Source organism: Poecilia formosa, unplaced genomic scaffold, assembly GCF_000485575.1.
Source record: "Poecilia formosa unplaced genomic scaffold, Poecilia_formosa-5.1.2 Scaffold198, whole genome shotgun sequence".
NCBI classification, from domain to species: domain Eukaryota; kingdom Metazoa; phylum Chordata; class Actinopteri; order Cyprinodontiformes; family Poeciliidae; genus Poecilia; species Poecilia formosa.
The window spans coordinates 208,537-215,236 of record NW_006800137.1 but is presented as its reverse complement, the minus strand read 5'-3'; positions in this window follow the sequence as shown (position 1 = coordinate 215,236).

The following is a 6,700-nucleotide window of genomic DNA, read 5'->3' as shown; positions in this document are numbered from 1 at the left end:
TGGCCTCACATCATGGTGTGTTGCATTTAACCACCCCTCCGGTGGGAGATGGGAGGAAGAGGAGGAGGAGGGCGATGGGTGTGAATTTAGGAGGGGGAGGGGTAATAATCAGATGATAGGGGATGGTGGAGTCAGGAAAGGGTCAGGAAGAGGAGAGGACAAGATAGATGTGAAAAAATAATAAACCTTTACATTTTAAAGAGCCTTAAAAGCCTTTATCTACAACATAAAACCAAGAGATTAACTCTTTTGCTCTGCCCATGGTCGCTGTTCTTACAGGGACAACCCAGATATTTCCCTCTGATTGACTTATTCACAAAAATTCAGAGAATGGGAGCAGTGTTGTCAGCAGACAGGAGGGAGGCCTGACAGGGTGTGGCACTGAGGACAGGAGACTCATTCTGAAACTCTTCATTCCATTTATTTGGGTCACTGCCTCCTCATCCTCTCCCTTGTCTTTCTCCTTCTCCTCTCCCATGATTCTGTTTGGGGCACTCCCTCTCCTCCTCCCTTTTTTTTATTTTCCTTGCATTTGCATCAATCCTCCAATAAGCTCTGGTGTTAAAGGCTCAAAAGACAAGCAAGAACAAAAGAAAATAGAATTACGTGGTTAATAGGTAGCAACGACTTCACTGCACTCAGAATTAGTGAATATAAATGAGCAAGAAAGTGAGATATATATTAAAAACAAAAAACAGGAAAAGCACATGATAAAAATAACTGCAAATGAAGGAAGTCACAATGTAATAAATGATGTGTTGTTCCAAACAACCCCCACATACCACATCCAATCCTACAGTGCGGCCTATTTAATATGTGTGAAATCCAGCAGATGTGTTTGTAGCTCCACTTTTAGATGTTTTTGATTGCATCAAAATGTCACACAAGATGTGCTTGGTTCTGTGATATAGCCACTGGCCCAGCCATTGGCGCATGGAGAACAAAAGAACATTTATGTCAAGAAAGTAACCTAGTCTTTGAGATAGCAAAGTGGGATTGAAGGAAGAATAGATTATCTACAGACAGATTCCCACAACAAACAAAGAGGCTGAAAAAGTGAGAGCGTGTTGGAGACAACAAGATTAGGATCAGATAGAGAGGATGATTCTGTCTCTCTGTGAAAGTAAAGACAATAGGACTAAAGACAATCCTCCTGGTAATTAAAGCTCCGCTCCTCTCCTGAGACTGGATCACACAACAGTGTGTGTGCGTGTGTGTGTGTGCATTTGTTTGTAATACCTTGTGGGGACGATTTTCCTGACATATACTACGTTGTGGGGACCAATTGCTCCTCATGGGGACTGGAGCCTGGTCCCCACGAGGGGAAACCCTGTTTTTGGGTCAGGGGTCAGATTTAGGGCTAAGGTATGAATTGAGTTTTGGTTAGTGTTAGGGTTAGGTATGTGATGGTTAGGGTTAGGAAAAGGATAAAGGTAAGGTTTAGGCTGTAGAAATGAATGGAAGTCAATAGAAAGTCCCCACAAAGATAGCAACACAAACATGTGTGTGTGTGTGTGAGAGAGAGAGAGAGATTGTGTTAAGATTGAGTTCAAATCGAATATAAATTCTTGCCAGAAAGGTACATGTGCTTCCCTCTGGTGGTTTATTTTAATAAGAAAAAACATTTTTATGCAGATAACTGACTTCACAGTTATTTGCAATCCAAACAACTAGAGACATGCAACAGAGCAAGAAATATAGCTTAACCAGTAAGCAGAAACATAATGTCACCTAGGGGTATAAATGCCAAACTGTGAAAAAGTATTTGTTCTCTTACAGATTTTTTTTCACACTTGTGTCACAACATCAAACATATTTTCACACCAGAAAAATATCCAGAGTGAATGCAAAATGCAGTGTTCAAATGATAATCTAATTTACTAATGTCATCCAAAACAACATGGTCCTACATAAAAAAATATATATTTGAGTTTCTCAAACATGAATGAAAGAATCAAAGCAACACCCCAGGTATGTTTTTGATGAGTGAATAACATAATAACATGATATAAAAGTTGATTTTACATAATACCCCCTTAAGTTAATTGTTCCATTAATTTGTTCTGTCCAGCAAAATCAAAGCATACGTTTTTGTTTGTTTTTACCAGAAGTGCCAGTAATCGTGACTTTGCCTGTTTTATCCACAGAATGTTCAACAGACGTGGTAAATGGCCTGTTCTTAAATAACACTTTACCAAGTCCAGATGGCCCCAAATTGCTTCGCACTACATTCACGCGTTCACACGTTCCACCCTCACACTCTGTAGAACAATACTATATTATGCTGAAGGTGGCGCTAGTTCACCGCCACCCACTGAAGAGATGAAGAACAGCTGAGAATGTCTTACATTCTGAACCTAATTCCCCGTAAAACCATCAGGGGGGGATATGAGCTCACGAAAAACCAGAGCCGTGGCAGGCAACAAGGAACTGCATGGATACCGGCATACAGTTCCTCGCAAATGTTTTCACACCCTTTCACTTTTTAATATTTTCTCCTGTCACAGCTGCAACCTCGGTGTATTTTTGTTTTGATTTTATGCGATTTACCAACTTACATTGGTGGATAATAGGGAAGAGAAAAGGAAATGATTCAAGTCGGAAGCGTTGTGTGCATTGGTATTCAGTCGGTACGTTGATGTATCCAAAGAAAAACCCGTGAGATCAACTGCCTCCAGAAGACACAGTACTTACAGAGAGTTCACCTATGTTTAGTTTGATCTCAGTATAACTACATCGGTTCTGTGACGGTCTCAGAGGTTTGTAAGAGGACAGTAGTGAACAAACAGCATCACAAAAAGAAACAAACACATCTGACAGGTCAGAAAGTAAGTTGTGGAGAAACTTAAAGCAGGGTTGGTTAGGTGATAAAACAATGTCCACAATGGAAGCTTTAATCAGAGGAGCAGCTAGTCTGCCCATTTTGTTTCTGGAGGCCTTCACAAATCAGTTCTTTTCTTGAAAAGTTAACATAGTTTATTTAAAGCTGTAGGAGTTTCTATTTGTATTTCAGAATAAACAATGCAGGAAATCGGTGGAAGAAGGTGAAATGTGTGGGAAAACTAAAGCTGAACACCATCAACACACCATTAGGGTGAAACATGATGTTGGAAGCATCATGATGTGGGGATGTGTTTCTCTAGCCGGGGCAGAGAAGCTGATCAGAGTTGATACAAAGATGCTTGGAGCTGAATGCTAAACAATACTGGTAGAAAATCTGCAAACCACTCGAGGTTGGAGCAAAGGTTCACCTTTTAGCACGATGACAAATGTAAACATTGAGTTATAATGGAATAGTTGAGATTGTTCAAAGTCCACATGTAAATAAAATTAAGAACCAGTGACAAAACTGATGTTATTCACATACACTCATGTCCGGTCTGATGGATCTTGAACTGTTTAGCAAAGAAGAATAGAGGAAACATTTCAGTCTCCAAATGTAAACAGGTAATTGAAACTAAACGTTGTTCTACAAAGTGTTGACTCAGGTGGCACTCCAAACCTTTCTTAGTTCTAGCTGTAGACGATGATGGATTTTATGCTCTGGGCTTAACACGTATGTTTCAGTTTGTGTTGATCTGTCCGGTAAAGTCTTAATACAACATGTGAAAAGTTTGCAGTTGTAACACAGGAAAATGTCAAGGAGTACAAATACTCCTGCAACAAAATGTACTTAGTGCACAAAGGAGCGGACATGAGTCTAATGTTTTTTTATCAGATGGCTCTCACTGTGAAAAGAAATATTGGCATAACCAAATGAAACTGAGCTGATAGTAGATGATAGTCATGTTTTCTTTTTTCAAATCTATCAAAAACAAAGCATATGCTTGTCAGAGGAGCAGTTAGGCATGATTTGCTTTTCTCTCTCTTTCGAATCTCATCCCTTCTAATATACAGAAAACAGATCAACGAGTTCTCGGTGTACCTTAGCAACACCTTTATGAACTCAGGAGTGAAGAAGAGCAGCAAGTGGCGGAGAAAGGAGTGCAGTGAGTGTCTCGCTGCAAAAAGGAGGGCTTGGTCTACGGAGATAAGACGGTATTCTCCCTTCGTGCAAAATGAGTTCATTAGGGGAGGGAGAAGGAGTCTTTGCAGGGAATCAAGGTTTCTGTGTGATAAAGAGTTGGGAGCGGCAGATTGGAGGTAAAAAAGGAGTTTCATTTCCTGTTCTTCAGAGGCAGCGACGGTATCAGAACATCAGCAGAGAGGCGTGGTGCAGGGGGGACAAAAAATGGAGACGGCGTAAAGACAGACAGAGTAAGTTAGAGAGGTAAATGTCAGGATTCTTCTGCAAAATGAAAAGGGGCGACCCTGTGTATCGTCGCCAAGGATATTCACAAGGATTTTGTGGGGAAGGGCCGGCAAAAATGGAGTTGAAAGATATGTCAAACCCGTCTTCTCTCCGAGAAGTGGAAAGTCAATGCAAGCTCTTGCAAGTGTAAAGGTTATCTCTCCTGAAATGATCCTGCGAGGAAATTGCCAAACTCAAAGCAACCACAGCTGTGCACGAGTGAGCGTGAGCAAGAGAGTGGCTCCGCAGATGGACCTGGGCAGAGAGCTCAGGGTCTGGCTGACCATATGAATATGAGAAAGAGGAAAATAAGAAGATATGAGAACGGGAAGGAGAGATGAAATGAGCTGGGGGTCCAGATAGACGGCTGATAGTGATGGGGGGGCAGGAGGGGAGCTGGCAGACAGGATGGCAGATGCTGAGATGACAGGAACAACAGAGGTGGAGGGATACGCATCCTGCGCTGTCGCTGTTTAATATAGATCAGGAACGATAAGGCAAGGCAGAGGGAAAGGGAGTTCAGAGGAAATTGCCACAATAAAGCATGTACATACACACACACGCACGCATGCACACACATTTAGGAGGTATCCCCAAAACACACAACTCAGTTTGGTGCTATTGAAGCACAGAACATACATGGATTTTCATTTCAAACCAAACCAAACAAACTGCTGGTGTGTGGAAATACAGAGTAAGTTATTTGCAAGCTTAAGTTTTCAATGCCCTGCGAAAGTGTTGGATCGTTTCACATTTCTCTTGTTACAACCACAAAGTTCAAAGTATTTTTATTTCAATTTTATGGACTTGATCAATACAAAGAAGCAGGGGGATGTGCTTCACCCACTCACCGTAAATCAAAGACTGGATGAAGAGCGTCAGGGTCAGGTGCAGGGTTAACCTTCTGTCTCACATAGCATTTTCTATATAGGCAATAGAGTTTCTCTATTTGGTTTCATCTTCCAAGAACTCTGTATTCCTGTGTACCCTTAATGACTTGGCACACAGCAAACGTGGCCTTCTTCTTGCCGTTTCATCCTTAAATCAAGGGTAGAATTGTGGAATGCACAACTTACTGGTATCCTTCAAACACATTTTCCCACCTGAATTGCAACTCTCCACAATTCCACCTTAGTTAACATGAGCTTCTCTAATTAATGTTTTCCTTTTCAGGACCATGACTTTAGGTGGATGACCACATGTTTGTAGGTTTACGCACTCTTTCTGCATTTGGGTGATGGGTTGAGCTCAGGATGCTCTAATTTTGAAGGCATTCCGAAGGTTTGATCTGTGTTTCATTTAGGGGTAGCAGAGAAAAAAATCAACTGAAGGCAGATGCAATAGTCATCTTTCATTATTCATTTACACTTTGTGTTTGTCACATTAAATCCCAATCGGATCCCAGTGAGATATAATGTGTAATCTTATGAAATATGAAAAACTCAGTCTCAGTGTTCTATTTTTTTTTTTTTTTGGTTGCATAAATCCTGTCTGCATACGTGTCTTTCATTAGCCTGGAACTCATAACCGACTGTCCTTGCAGCAGCAGTGTAATCTTACTGTCTTTTGGTCCCCACGGTGTATTCTCTGTCTGCATGTGGACATAAGGCTGCTTGTCGGAGCTGCTGATTGCAGACCTCAGTAACTGGATTAATCAGTGTTGACAAGCAACTATCATGTTTTGTGCAGACGCACAATGCGGCACACACGGTTTGGCAGGGGAGCCATTATTGTCCTGGCGAGCCAGGAAAACCAGGATTTAAAGAGGCTCAAAGTAACAGATGATTTCTGCTCGGCTGCAGCCTTTGAACGGGAAGCAGCTCACTCCTCACGGCTACGTCGCTCTATTTTCATGTAAATTAGTTGAGTCATAACAGACTGTGCTGGATTTTTGATAAATTGGCGTGCTGTAATTATTTTTCAAAGGCTCATCTCAGTTGTTGTGCATCAAATCTGGACTGTTAGTCATTATGCAGTTGACAGGAAGAGTTAATAGAGGCGTTGCTCTCCATGAGCACCGCTTCATAGAGTTGGAAAGATTTGATGGTAGCCAAAGATTGTAGCCTTTTGGTTTGAAAATTATGGGAACGTAGCTGGCAATGATACTTTTACTGTTTGAATCAGAAGGAATAAATGAAGGAATCGATAAAGTTAATTCATACCAGTCACTAATCAAGATGTTTAAAATATAATTCATGGTTTTGTTACAATCATCTCACCAAAGCAGTGCTGTATCTCCCTAAAAAAAAGTTATTTAAATCTGACCTATGGTCAACGAAAACAAAAACAGGGTTTGTTGATTTGTCACAACATAGAGCAGAAAAACGTGAGTGTGCAATCTGTCTGGGGAATTCAAAAAGAAGATTTGATACATCCAATTTAAAAGTGGGTATTTTTTTAGACCATCTC